Here is a 15,506-nt window from a genome sequence, read left to right on the forward strand (position 1 = left end):
ACTAGGAATTAAATTCTGGGGACTGGCTGCACTCATTGGAGAGACCAAGGGAACAGCAGAGCAGTTCTGAGCAGGACAGGGGAAGGTTCAGAGGAGAATGAGACAAGCACAGAGCAGGCTGGGGGTTAAAAAAGAGCTCCATATTTGGATGAAATCTATCAGATTCTCAAAATGAAGAGTGAACTGTGGAGGAGTCTGATTTATATCCTGGATTTTGAGTGATTTGTTACTCTGGAGAAGGGGCAAGCCCCTCACTTCCCATTTAAACCAGGAATGAAAATTCTCCATTTAGGGGATCAAAGTTTAAACAGAACTGCTGCAAAAGATAAGCCTGCTTTCATTAATATTTCTAGCATAAATGAGAACCAATAAAGAAAATTATAATAAACTAGCTTGGATTAAAGCTTCATTGTAATTGTTGCTGTTGTTTTATTAAGCTGCAACATACAGGAACTCTAGTACCTGATATATACACAAAATGGCCAATGTTAAGGTAAACTCATTTGTGAAAAAGGCAGGAAAGAGATTGAGTTATCCATAAAATATCCCAAAGGAATAATTTTGAACTCATTCAAACTCTTTAGAGACTCACTTAAAACTTTCCAGGTAGTTAAATTTTCCTTTTAAAATTAAGTGATTTGATTTTCATTAACAAATAAGCCTGAATTTTAGAAAATTATTAGTAATTCAAAAATATCTCATTTTATACATAGCCTGTATTCCCATGTGCTGAAAAGTAGGCTCATTTAAATGGGCTTTTACCTGGAAATAAAAACAGTCAAAATTAGTAGCCCATTTGAAAATTTAGATTTAAGTTTGATTATGCTTTTAACGAAAGAAATGAATACATTTCATTACAGCTTTTACTGAAAACTGAATTGGATCTTTACTTGGAGGCTATAACAGCATTCTTGTTCCATAAATGTTATCTTGTAATTTTCTTGTATTTGCCTGTCAGTCTGCTACCCATTAAATTAATTATCTAAACTATTTGAGGCAGGACTGCCTATTTTTCCCTATTGTACCTTTGCTGTAGTGGAACTGCAATGTGAGAACAGAGCCCATAGATGTAAACAATAAGCAAAACTCCTAATGATGGCAATGATAAGGGTGATAACATTTTATTTGCTTTTAGCTAGCAACTTATATATGAAGTAAAGAAAAACATAAAATGTAAGCCTGGCCAACTTGGATTATAATTAGACTCTGATGATATGTTCGCTCAAAATAATTAGTCACTGCATGATGCGTCTTACTACAGCTTTTACTTCTTGTGGAAAACTATTGGAAAAATAACCAAAAAACTAAACTAAACAAACTTAAATAAAAAAAAAAAAAATACAACTCCAAATCAGCTAGAAATGCACTGTGTTTTCAGAGGTTTCCAGTCTTTAAAGGCACCTAAAACATAATCCATGAAGAGTCCCTGAACATTAATGGCCATTCTATTTGCCAGAGTCATAATATAATATATTCTTTGTTCAATAACTTAGGAGAAAGCAATCAATGCACGGACACTACAGACTCCAAGTCTCAGGATTCCCTGTGGGGCTTTTGGCCTCTCCTGTAATGGGCTCTGTTGTTTTTAGTGCTGCAGTGGCATCATTTAGCTTAACATGACACTTCACTCATCTGCCACGAGGATGTTTGCAAGTCAAGAGGAGAAACATTAAATGGAATAAAACTAGAGGAGTTAAGATGAAAGGTATTTCCCCAAGGCACAAGGAGAGGCTTCCAAGAATACAGCAAACTGAGATTTAGGAGAATGTACAGTCAGCAGCCAGATTAAGGTAGGAAAAGATATATATAAACCAGGTTCATATTTAACTCATATAAAACTGCCTTTGTTCTTCTCATAGACGACAAAAATGGTAAAAGGCCCAAGGACTGGCCCACTTATTTTGTGGGCCCTTCCAATCAGTGAAAACTTATATGAAGAGATTAAGCTCCCTCTCAGTCTGAGTTTATGGTGAGGAGTTTGTATAAGAGGAGAAGACAGGAAGTGGAGAGCAGGACTGGCCACAACGAAGTATGTTATGGCTGTTTTCTGCCCTCTAAAGTGACACAGGGAATGAGAAATTTATTCCAGCTGTCCTGAACCTACTTTCTTCCACAGTAAACCACAAGGGAAACCCATAACTGCCTCAGGCTGTAATAACATAAGAGGCTCAGTATTGGAAAAGTCATGGGCAGTGCAACCTGTTGGTTTGCTGTTGCTCCATGCCTTATATTATGAGTGAACATATGCAGTAAGACAAGGAAACTTATTCCCTTGAAACCAGTTAATTCCTCTTTACTGTCTGCAGTCAGCACAGAACGTGTTACAGGAGGGGACTGGAGCAATTTATCAACACCAGAAGTTAAAGAACTCTCAACTGGCAGATACTCAAGCACTGAGATGATTTGGTCTGTGCAATTAATTTTTAAATGATAGTTATGAAGGCTGTGGGACTCAGGATCAGTGATTTGCATTTCAATAAACGCCAGTTCAAAAATTCTTCAGTGTTGCTGGAGAGCAACTGATGGCTTTACAAACTTTATTAATTTTCAGTTGAATGTTTATTGTGGTTCCACTTTGAAATAAGATATGGATCAATGCTCTTCTTGGCAATGGGCAAAACTAAAAGGGTTGGGTTCAGATAAATATAGAAGTTTGCATATGTGTCCAAAGCCCATCAGACTGGCTGGTCCTGATGTCCCTGGTTTTGTAAACTTAGCAATGGGCATCATCTCAGCACTGTTTATATACAGATGTCTGGGCATTATGAACTGTGCTCATGTTAGTTATCTTCTGATATGTGTCCATTAAAGATTATTGATGCAAGAGGCTGTCATCCATACACCAAGCACATATTCAGACTCCCATAATTATTAGGCACCTGCTTTAGCTGTTAAATCAAAAATCCATAAATGCTACATTTGACCATTTTCCAGATGACAGTTGGATTATGTGATATCTTTAATAACTAAGTAAAACTGTGCATGCATGGATCTACTTATAGGTGGTGTCTCTGGGTATGAGAGGGAATGTCTTTCTCATGGGTTGGAGATGACTTCCCCATTATCCTGTTGTACAGCTACTTGTTCCTTAAGTCCCAATTTGCTTCAACTGCACAGAAGATTTAGGCAGATCTCGTATTTCTCAGTCCTTCAAATCATTTTGAAGTAACTGTGTGAACCAGTTTCTGTTGCAAAAAGTTAATTTTTCCCTGTGCACTAACATGGTCTGCTGTTCCTTTGGGATCAAAGGCTTATCCCATAGCTAAAGCTCAAGAATCCCAGTTCCATTTCCTTAGGATCAGCCTCTTTATAGCTGCTATGATCCTGCATTTTTCAGCTCACATTTATATGCCAGAAAATTAAGCAAGCATTTGTTTCATACATGGTACACATAAAAACTCTAGCATCTCTGAACTGCATTATTATTTCCCCCAGGAAACAATTTAAAAAAAAATTAAAAAACACATATATATGTGTGTATATATATGTATATAAAGGAAAACCACAATCTATGTAATTACATTATTTCTAAGTTCTCAAGTACTATTTCCCTGTACTGAAAAGAATCAAGATACTGCTACATGGGAAAAACTGGGAATTTTTTTTTTCACTAAATCCAATTTCTGTAAAAGAAAAAGAAGCAACAATTTTGAGTCATGAAAAACTATGAAATGCCTAATGGTGGAGTAAAAAACCATAATTCTTTTTTCATTTTTTATATTTCTTCCCACCTCTAAGAAAAAAAAAAAAAAAAAAAAAAAAAAGTTAATTATTTTGGCAAGCAAAAAGGCTAGATTTTTAGGAAAATTCTGTTTTTAGCATGCAAAACTTTTTTTGAAACACTAGCCTTCATTGTAAGAGGGATTACCATTTATTTTTAATATGGTATTAAACACTCAGAAAAAAGAAGAGATGCGAGGGAGTAACTATGAAAATACATAATCACATACAACTCATGAAAATATGGGTAAGTACATGGATTTATATAAGTACATATACAAGTCATGCTGAAATTCTGCTATACACATATACATGCATACCCATGCCTACACTAAAGAGAAAAGGTTGGTTTTTAATTGGAAATAAAGATTTCAATACAATCAAAGTGAAAGTTAATGTGATGATGTTCTTTTTCATTAAGAAAAAATTGTAAACACTTCATCTTTGTTTTGTACTGCAGAGCTTTGTGAGAACTAAAATATGATAGTTTGCTGTTACAAGATGCCTTAGAGGCAGAACATAAACAAACATCCTAATCAGTAAATTGAAAATTAGAGTTCATTATTTTCTCCCCCCTTAATGATTGCAATTCCACTGGCAGGTATTCAGCTTCATATTCTTATTCAGCTCAGTGAAAGCAGTATCAGACCAGTGGACTAGACGGATGACTAGTTTCTCCCAAAATATTGTGCTGAGGGCTGTGTCTTTGAGCCAGCAGCTAACTTGACAGGTATTGCCAATTTCTTTTCCTCAGCCTGTGCAGAGGCAATGCCTTTTAGGCAAAACACACAGCACCATGAGGCATCACAGTCCATTCCAGCAATATGAAATACACAGGAGTTGTGCTGCAGAAATTCTCACTTGACCCAAAGTAACAAGCTGTGAGGAGAAAGTGGAGAGCAAGACTAGGCAGCTCAGTTGAAATGGGAAGAATAGGAAGCCCTGAGGAAAACAGCATAGGTTTTGTTCTGTCATTTGTCATGGACCATCTGCCTGACCCAGCAGAGCCAGTTCCTTGGGAGGCTTTGAATATGGACATCAGAAATGGCTTCAGAAATCTTTCTGCTTTGTGGTTAGGCTTCCAGCATGAACTTCTTCAGGCAACAGCAACTGTTCTAGATAATTTCCAAGGAGAGCCTCCCGTGAGACTGGCAAGGAGCCCAGCTTTCTATGTGCCCATGTAAACAAGCTCCATGAGCCAAAAAACAACCCAGAAGAGCAGGACAAAGTCAGGGAGTTTGTGCAATCCATTGCCACAGCTGAGCTGAGGGCCACAGCAAACAACTCCAGGCTTTTGGAGAGAAATCAGGAACATCTTCAAGGTCTGAGAAAATATCTTAGATCACAAGGAAAATACTCTGCACACACACATAAGCTGCTGTGGTGGAACACCATGGGGACATGCAGTACAAGTAGCTTATGTTTTCCATTTAGATTGGCATTTCAAATGTGGTTAATTGTCTTACACACTGTTTACAAACTTTTTCTGAGTATTAAACACTACTTTCCTGTTTCCATTTGAAGACTAAGTGGAAATTATTTGGAAGTACTTATCTAGGATTTTAGAGTATGTTAGGGCTAGATTTTGAAATCCAATCTGGGAAGAGAAAGCCCTTTCTGGAAGAGAAAGTGCTTCCATATAGGATTAACACAGGAGCATGAGGAAGAGAAGTGCAAGCAGAATATCTCAGTGCTGCCTGGACCTTTCACAATCACACCCTTGTGTCCATGGGGGAAAAAAGATACTGGCAAATAATCTACTATAAATAAAAGGCACTGTAGCTGTTTTAAATCATGTGACTTAGATAATGCACCAATTCTCCTGTCACAGCATTTTTAACAGGATAGAGAAGCAATCTTATTTAAACGGAGTGTTAAATTTTCAGGCTCCGCCTCCTGCATGAGAACTCTCTGGCTTAAAAAGTCCATCCTTTTTTCTAGGGGTGCTGCCATCCTGAACAAATGAGGCAGAAGGAAATAACTGGCTTGATCATGTCAGGGAGTGAGTAATGCTGATGTCAGACACTGGCTCTGAAAGATGCTGAAATTGTAAGTCTCGGTGATTTTGTGGTTTGAAATGCTGAGTAGAGGGATAGTGGATTATGCAGCTGAAGAACTGCTGAAAACGAGTTGTCTTGGTTGTGTCAAAATCTCCCCTATGATGAGCCTGGAAACCTCATCATGAGTCTCAAGAAAGCCATTTCTTTTGCTAATTATTTCTCTCAACTGTGCATTCAATGTAATGTGTCATTTGAGATTCAGATCCTCCACACATACACAAGAGTTGAATAAGTGATTGAGCATAAACACTGGGTCATACAGACCTGGTCCTCACGAAAAAATAATTTTTTGACTGTTTTGTCAAATCATCATGAAAAAAATGGTGTGCACCTCTGCCAACAAGAGACATACCTGAAACTCCATATACCTGAAAGCCCTGGTCAGAACTACCCTTCCATCTCAGACAGCCTATAAAATTTTCTTCTTCACTCTCAATAGATTGAGAAAGAGGTACAAAATTTAACCTAAAGCTGCCTGTCTCAACTAACCTTGAAGTAATTAAAGTTTTAAAGTTTGTGTTAACTTTTAACAACAAATCTCATTAACCTTCTCCACTTTTATGTTTTTCATTCTTCTAGTATCTTTCATTTAAAAGGGATCAAGCTCCAAGGAAAAGGCTGAGGTTGTCCTAACAATTTTTTTTTTCTAACTAAAAAGCCCAAAAAGCCCAAATAACCAACCAAAGCCCAGATCCTCTAGAAAAACCAGAAATCTAATTCAGTTATCCATGAAAAATTCAGGATAAATTTTTTAGTCAAATTATTGCCTTTTTTTTTTTCCAACACAGTTAGTGATAAATATTGATCTGAGTCATCTTGTCCACACACTCCTTTTCCCTTGCTTGTCAAGAGCATGATAATCATCTCTTCTCCACAGTTAAAACCTACAGGAATGTCTGCACTGCAGATTTCACTATACTGTAAGGGTCTCTGAATTAGCATACAACAGAAATTAAACTAGAAACCATATCTGCCCAGTAATCTTCACTTTCCCTGCAGACTGCCTTCACACTGTATGGCATGCTGGCCTTCCAAGTCTGCACAAGACACACAACCTGTTAACTTAGCTCACTTTTCAGCTGGTTCAGTTCACTCTTTGCCTTTTTTTCCCTGTCTAGTAAAGAGGAAGATTATGGGGTAATCTCCCTAAGGCAACTCTAAACAAACAGATTTTCCATGCAAGATATTTGAATGCAAAATAGCATTTTAGCAGCAGGTGCTGACTGAGGTCTGGATTAGTGTTAGTCTAGGTTAAAGAGGAGCTTCCAGAAACAGAGGAGCTTTCCAGAAATAAAAAGTTGCTTCATCCCTAGTTCAGATCTATACAGTTCTATTTTAGGGCAACGTATCTCCAGATTTTAGAAATAAATTCAGCTTTGCATGGAGCCAAATACGCAGCAAGCATTTCCATGCCCCTAAGTGGCGTGGCAATGTGTGTCTGGATCAAAACTGTTGCTCAGACACATAAATCATGATCTGGGTGTGTTCACCATGTAGGAATTGCTCAGATGACCCTTATGGGCAGATTCCAGTGGCTGCCCTTATCATGTTCTTGTTGTTTTTACCCGGATTAGGAGATGCTGCAAGGGTAAACCCACTGGTATTTGGAGAGGTTCACACTAGATAACAACATGAGTTCCACAGCAGTTTAAGCGAGTTTAACACAATAAAGTAAAAATGTAAAGACAACAAGCTGACAGCGCCTGCTGATTTTGAGCCAGCAGTTACTTTTTTCCCCCCCAAGATAAACCCTCCAACTTGAGGAAACATCTCATTTATGACCAGAGCAGTGCAGTGGTAGCAGCAGCCAACTTTCAAAGCAATTATTGCTGTTGAACTGAAGAGGGCTTTAAACATTTCATTCAGATCGATTTATTCAAAAGTGTTTAAGGCTCAGCCAAGTTTACTACCGGTGTGGTCATGGGACACTTTATGGTTTATCATAATGTTTGATCAGTTGCAGAGGGACATGAAACAAGGGGAAATGCAAAGGAGGCGGAAAAAATCTGTTGGGTGTTTTTTCTGTTGTTGATATTTCCATTTCTGGAGCCATTTTTGTGGTTGACAAGAGATAGAGGAGGTTGGGGGAAGTCTGGGACGTGAAGTAGAATTAACTGTCAAACATTTCTTCTATTCTCCAGTGGAGGGTTAAACTTTATGAAAGATTTTAAATCTTTCTTTTCCTTCTGAATTTTGAGTCTTCCTTTTAATGTTTTTTTTTCTTTATTTTTTCTTTTTTTATATAACTTTTTGTCCAGCCCTGTCTCCAAAAAAAGCAATAAGCCTGTCAAAGAAGGAATTAATTAAGCAAATCAATCAGTCAGTTTTATTAAGGAATTACAAAGTCCATGTGCAGCATTAATTATTTAGATAATGGGACATCTCTAAGCCTTTCTTCTCAATTATTGATAAGCTGCTATCTATCATTCTGACTGTTTTAGTACTGATTTAGTTGTGAATGAAGCCAGGTCATTGAGCCATAGCATATGCCAGTTATGAGAGCTGCTAGATGACTGGGGGCAGAAGAGAGAGAAAGATGAGAAGTATCATTTATTTCCATCCACAGTGATTGCACATATTAAATATTTCAGGGCACGTGTCTTCTTCTGAGCTGCAGATGAAAGGGAAACTGTCCTTCTGTGCTGATATCATCTGGGTGATCACCTTTGTTCAATGAGGCAGTACATGCCCATTCTTTCCCACTGCAATATCCATGCAACTTTTTTTTTGTCGATTTTATGTGAGATTCCTCATTAGTTTGTAGGGCCTGGAAAAATGAGAGGCCTTTCCACTGTCACAAGAAAAAGTTATCTTTTTGCATCTGCTGATCAAGGCAACTGTTCTCATTTTTCTCTTTACTAGGAATTTCATGACAACTGCTTTAACAGAGAGCCCTTCTGCAGCCCTAGGCATATTTTTCATGCTCACCTCATTAGATATAATATACAGGGAAGTGTTCTCCTACCTGCTTTCATAAGTGGAGAGCAAAGGCATTGACCTCATAATGTTGAAATTCAAGCAATCAAAAAACAACTTCTTCATCACTGGGGAAAAGGAAATACATATAAATAGTTACTGATGGGAAAAAGAATTCATAATAAAAGAAACAATGAATCTCAATAAAATTATCTCATCATTGAGAAAACTCACATCCCACTTGAAAACAACTGCAGAAGGCAGAAATTTTTTAGGAAGTACACTGACTATTGTGCAGTACATAAACACAACAATCTTCATTTATTGCTGCCCTTCAAATTATGTAGCCATTTCAGAACATTTTCCATTCTTTCTAAACAGTCTGAAAGTCTGGTCAATATAGACTAGCCAGTAAAAAGGGAAGGGTGTAGAGGGCGTAGATGTGGCTTACAGGAAGATTGTATCATCTTGGCCTCTAGTATACTTTCAGGCAAATATTGGTCTCTGGCAGATGGACTATGGGTTTAGTACTTTGAGAATGTTCCAAGAGCCCAGAAAAATATTTACACTGTCACAGAGGAGGGAGGATGGTTTTTTTTCCCACACATCAGCAGCTCTATTCTCTCTCATGGTGCTTTTGGGTGCTTAGGAATGAGTTGGGGTCAGGTGCTGTCCCTGCACACGCTGAGGGATGTGTCTCTGTCTCTGTCTCCAGAATACCCAGCCCCTAGCCTCAAAACTGACTGCTCCTGTCTTCCCCACACTGACAAGAAAAGAGACACCTTTCAAAGCATAAGCATATCTCCAGTCGTGGTCAGAAGGAAATTTATTGAACCAAATAACTGGCTTGGGTAAATCGACTTTGTGCCATCCTGTGAAGGCACAGCTTTGGAACTGGTGTGATGCTACACAGGATTAGAAATGCTAATGTCCCCCTCACAGAGAAAAGACTGCTCATTAAACACGGTGTGCTCTCACAGTGCTTCTACCTTTCCACCTGCTACATCAGCATCAAAATTTGAAGCACTGTAGCATTTGCAAGGGTGAAGCTCAGAAGGGTAGAGTCCCACCCCTTCACAGTTTCCATAAACTTGACATAGAGATGAGAATTCATTGTTACCTAGCTATTCAGATTATTTTTCCTCAGCTCTTACCTAAAAGCTATGAATAAGACATATTAAAAAAATTAATAGTTAAGAGTGAGAACCTTTTTACACTTCGAACAGTTTGATTTTGGCACAGAGCTTGACCTTGAATATGAAGATTCCATCCAAACTTGCATCTTATTTTCAGGTAGAAACCTGAAAGTGTAGCATAATAGCCTAAAGAAATGTTGCTGAAGACAGATATAAATTCAATTTTACTAATAAGAAGCAATTAGGGTTTGGAAAAGAACTGGATGAAATCTGTGAATTAAAAGCCAGGGGGTTAGGGAATAAAGCTTCTCAGTTCCTGGCCATTTTTATTTGTTACTCTATTCAAGGAATGTGCCACTTTTTGTAACTGTGTGGGCTTTCTGTCTTCCAGTGTATCTATTACTTGTCCACTGACAGCTGCTTTCTGGCTGTAGCCTTAGGCTCAGCACACACTGCTATCACTTTGCCTCAGCAATGCTGTCCTGCTTTGACTTTTGCCAAATTGAGTGTCATATATGCTAAAAAAAAATCTCTGCTGTTAAGGAAGAAGAAGGGGGACAAAACAACCCAGAGAGGAACTGTTCATTATGGTAATGCAGAAATAACAATAACTTTAACATGCATAGGTGGACACATGTCTGTATAACCCCTGTATGACATTTCTGACACTGACTGCAGCTCACTCGAGAGCCAAGCCCAGCATAGCTCGGAGAGTAACAAAACAAAATATCTTTGGCAGTAACCCAGACACAGCATCATTTCTAAAGGACGCATATTGTCACAGGACTGTCACCCTTGAGGGTCCATCTCTGAGTGACCAAGTGGTTTTTTTGTATGGTTCTATTTTTTAAAAAAGGAAAAAAAAAGTGTCTCCTCTCTTTTGGGTTATGTGACTGACAGTTGGGGGTGTCAGAAACATGCTCTTGGTATGGGTCAGAAGACAAACATGCACCCATTACAATCCCTTTTCCTTTTTGTCTCCCTACCCCCATGAAAATACAGAAATTCTGTGATTTGAGAAGTGTAACACAGGACAAGGCTTGTACTCAAAATGAAACCTGGATCCACAGTCCAGTCTGTCCCTGTCAGATAGATCTTTCTGCTCGAGCTGAAAATTATTCTGCTGTGACTCTACGCCACTTTCCAAAAGAACATGCTGGGATATGGGATAAGCCATCTCCATCACGGAGGGACCGCCACCAAGAGTCAGTCCTAAAAACTGATGATACTGAATTGCTCCTTTCCCCAGCAGTCCTGATGCAGTGTGAGCAGCAGCACTAAGCCTGTGCTCAACCAGAACAGAGTCCACAGCCATGTCACCTATACCACATCCCAGAAAGAATATTTCCTGAAGTGGTCAAATTAAAACGGCTGATGTTTCGAATTCTTGTGAGGAAAGTGCTATTAGCTGTCTAAAACCGAGAGCTCCAAGCTTTGTCTAATCCCACAGATTTTAATTCCCGTGTCAGAGGGCTATCTAGCACTGTGCTGGGGTTTGACTCAGCAGTCAGTCAGATAAGAATAACCTCATCACTTTTCTGCATTGCTCATGGTTTAACTCTAGTTCTAGGTTAGTGAAATTCCTACCTAGCGCAATGAACCCTGTTCTTCTTTAAATATAGGCTGAATATAGCTTGATTTAGACGCAGAATTTAGTTAACAAGCATAATTCTTCACATTCCTTATTATGATAAAAATTTCCAGTGCTTTAGTCAGTGAAAAAGAAAAAATATATTTTCTCTGTTGTGATTTACGATGCTCTGATTTTCAGCAAGAAAAAGAAAACGGTGAATGAATTGAATATTTATAGCTGCATCCCCCAGGTGAATCTGCCCTGATTATCTAGTCTCAGGACTGAGACTCTAAGGAAGATCATTGCTTCCCTCAGTTTGCTCACTAATCAAAGGGGTCCAAGCAATAACTTTGGTTGTGCCACACCTCAGTCAGTTTAACCCCCATTCCTGTAGGGGAGCCTTATGATTTCCATGATCATACACTGTCTTCATGTCTGTGAACTTCATCTCAAGCTATATCAAGTATATCCAATATTGATAGAAGGCAAAGGCCTGATTTGAACAAGTTCAGGAGTGTCAGATGTTCATTATTATTTGTCTTACTGAAAGACTTGAGCACATTAATTCCAGAACCATATTATTGTGTCAGGTACTTTCCAGGCATGGAACATAAAAATGGTCCCTGCCCCTGAAATACTGGTCAGGACAAAGACAAAATCTAAAGAGCCCCTCAGGAATACTGGAAACAACAGAACACTACTGGTTATTGTTGTTGTCAATGTACTGACAGGCTTTCTGCAAAGGTGCTACAGCAAGGAAGAGGTTTAAGGAGGAATTTGAGGACTGCAGAGATGTTATGGCTCTTCTTCACAGGAAATGCCAATGAAACCCCATGGGGATAAGTACAGTGGAAAGAACAAAATGACTGAAAATTTCACAAGCTGATCATGCAGGTTAAACACCACATGCCAGCTGGAGGTGGGAATTAACCTCTTCAGAGCAGTGAGAAATTATGTACAGAAACAATCCTGAGCTATGGCAGTCTTTTGCACTTCTTGAAAGCAGGGAAAGAGTGAAGGCGTGACAGGAAAAAAGAGACAATCCCGGGTTTTGCGTCAAAAGAAAAGTTGTCTGCAGCATTCACACCCAGATAAAAGGGATATTATAGAATTTGACAGGGGAGGTGAGAGTTTTCCTGTGTGGACAGATGTGAAAAGCCATTCTGCGCACATGATCTGAAAAAAGAGTCGGTTCAGGGTGGGTACTGAGGGCCTGGGCAGATTTCTGCAGCTCAGATGTCCCAAAAGCACACTTTGCTGGGCTAGATGGAAATGAGCAGGATAATGGGCACCCAGAATCCGGCCTTGTGGAGCAGGGAGTGGGAGGCGGGCTCAGCATAAAACCTCACTTCACATCCAGCCCAGGGAGACCAAGGGAAAAATAACACGGAGATTTCATTTGTGTTTCAAATTAAAACAGACAAAAAGAGTTTTTATTATTGAATTTATCCTCTCTATAGCTGAAACAGTAGATTAAAGTCTTCTATACTGCTTGCTAACTTGCCAGCATTCCAGTCTTCAGAACATGGCTGATTTAAGTCTTCATAGAGATTTTTATTGTTCTTTTAAAGTGGTATAAGCATATCGGTAAATCAGAACTATTTTATTATCTTTAGTTTTCCTCTGAGTGATGTCTTCTATACTTTTTTCTTTTTTTATTTTAGGTTCTGATGTCTTTCCCCTGCCCTGAATTTTACTAATTCTAATTTTATCTATTTATGCACCATCCTCTTCCAACTGTCTTGTCCAGATGATTCACTAACAACTGGACTAATGGCCATCTCACTCCTTAGCAGCTGAGAGGGTGAGAGAACGAAGGGGTCAGGCCATCAGCTGCTGCAAATCGGTGCTGCACCATTGATTTAATTGAAATGGTGCCAGTTTGCTGCAGCAAAGAGAATCCGAGCCTGGGGCTCTGCTCAGCCCAGGCTCGAGGAAAGCACATCTCCAATCTGCTCACCCACCTCAGGTTTGTCACCTGAACTGTGCTAAAGCTCAAGTTGGCTGCCCATTGGCTCTCCAAGTGAACACTGTCCAGTTAAAGGAAAATAAAAAGCAGCAGCATCCAACCATTTACTTTCTTTCTCATGATCCCCTCAAAGACATCGGCATCTTCACGCTTTAGATACGCATGTTTGGTTTTGGGGGGAAAAACATCAAATAAACAGTGAGATCTAGGACACTGCCACGGCTCTGACTCAGTTTAACAGTGTCTCTTTTGCACTTCAGTTTGCTGATGGTAACACCGGTTTTGGTTCATAGCCCATACATTTTACATTAGTGTTTTTCCAGACCGAGGCATAAATTTTAGCTGCAAATGTAGAGCAACTCCCCATAACCCTGAAAGGAGTTTTACACCAAAGTATTTAGAACAACAGACTTGAATTTCCTCTTTCCCCATAAACTGCTGGAAGGAGCAGAGATAATTTCTGATCTGAACTGTTTGGTCTAGCCCTTCCCTTTCAATTTCTGTTCAAGTGTGACCATTTTGCAAAATATGTGTGTAAAACACAGTGTATTGCTACTGTTTACTGTAGGGAATTATACTACCAGTTTATCTTGCTCTGTGGTGCACATTCTCTTTATTCCTATGGACTGAATGAGTTAAAAAAAAAAAAAGCCAAACAAAATCTAAAGTGACATTTTATATACCAAATTCAAGGCAGACTCACCTTTCTGAGAGTTGTCAAGATTGGCCCATGGATAGAAAGATGACAAACACCTGGATGTTGACAACTACATTGATAAATTAGAGACAATATTACAAACTAAGTGAAGAAGAAAAGAGAAAACAACCAAAAAAAAAAAAAAACCAAAAACCCACAAACCCCAAAAACCTGAGGGCCTGATTCCTTTTTTTTTTTTTTTTGGCAAAAAACCTGCTACAGAAACAAATGTAGATGAGGGGGGCACTGAGCCATATAGAAGTGAGTAATTATCTACTGTTACAGGCCTTATTATCTCTCCAAATGTTTGCTAAAAATTCTATTGGGCAACCATCTGGACCCTGAGCTTTAACAGTGGATACAGAGTGGATTGTTGCTTTAACTTTTAGATGGGAAAATTTCTTTCTTTAATTCTTTCCTGTCATCCTGTGCTAAATAATTTAGTTGAATGTCTCCTACATAGTTTTCTGAGTCCTCAGAGTCAGTGCATTCTAGATGATATCATCACATAAAATATTCTTTGGAAGTTTATATATATCGGATTTTTTTTACCACTAGAGGATCTGAGGACACTTTGCCATCTGTTGTAAGGGTTTGCTAATGCACCTATTTTCTCTTCTATCCTTAACATTCTCTTTTTAAATTACTAGGCTTAATAATTTGCCTAATTGGTAGCCTCCCCCCACATCTGAAATTATATACAATGCATATTGCTTCAACATCCTCTCTGCATATGAAACCTTGCAGTTCCCCTCCAAGAATTTCCATTGTTACTGTATTGCTGTAGTTTTCAACACCAAATATAATTTCCTTCATTCAGGCTGTGATAAATAATTCAATAACATATCATCAATAACTATAGACCAGTTGCTTAGCTTGAAACATGTCTCTACTTTGCTGTGAAGGTCATCACTATCAATTATGCACCTATCTCCCATGGAATGTTTCAATTTAGTATTATAATGATAACAATAAATGATCTTTGTTCTTATGAAGGATATTTCATTGACATAGATTTTCAGCTGTTTTTTTGTTTGGGTTTTAGGTTTTTTTTTTTTAACTAATTTCCAGATAGGCACTGCAAGACATCCAGCTTTAACTGTCTTGACCAAAGTCACAATACTGCATGAGCAGCAGAACCAGAAATATAATCAGTCACCTGATGTTCTGCAGTTGCCTTTGGATATTTTCAGAGAAACGAAGTGATGACCAAGCTGTGAGCCTTCTCCCGTGACACTGAATCCATATTGCCTCCTCCCCACCAAATGATGGCTTTCAACTCTCCCCAGCTCCAACTTGCACAGGGAACCTGTAATGGGATTGCATCACATTTGAATTTACCTTTTGAAATGCAGCCCTCGGGCAGTCTCTGCATTCCTCTAGCTGAGCAGAGATATGGGTGAAACAAGTTCTTGATTTAGCTGCCAATAAGTGT

Source organism: Melozone crissalis, unplaced genomic scaffold (assembly GCF_028551555.1).
Source record: "Melozone crissalis strain CALT ecotype California unplaced genomic scaffold, PUWL_Pcris_2 ptg000036l_1, whole genome shotgun sequence".
NCBI classification, from domain to species: domain Eukaryota; kingdom Metazoa; phylum Chordata; class Aves; order Passeriformes; family Passerellidae; genus Melozone; species Melozone crissalis.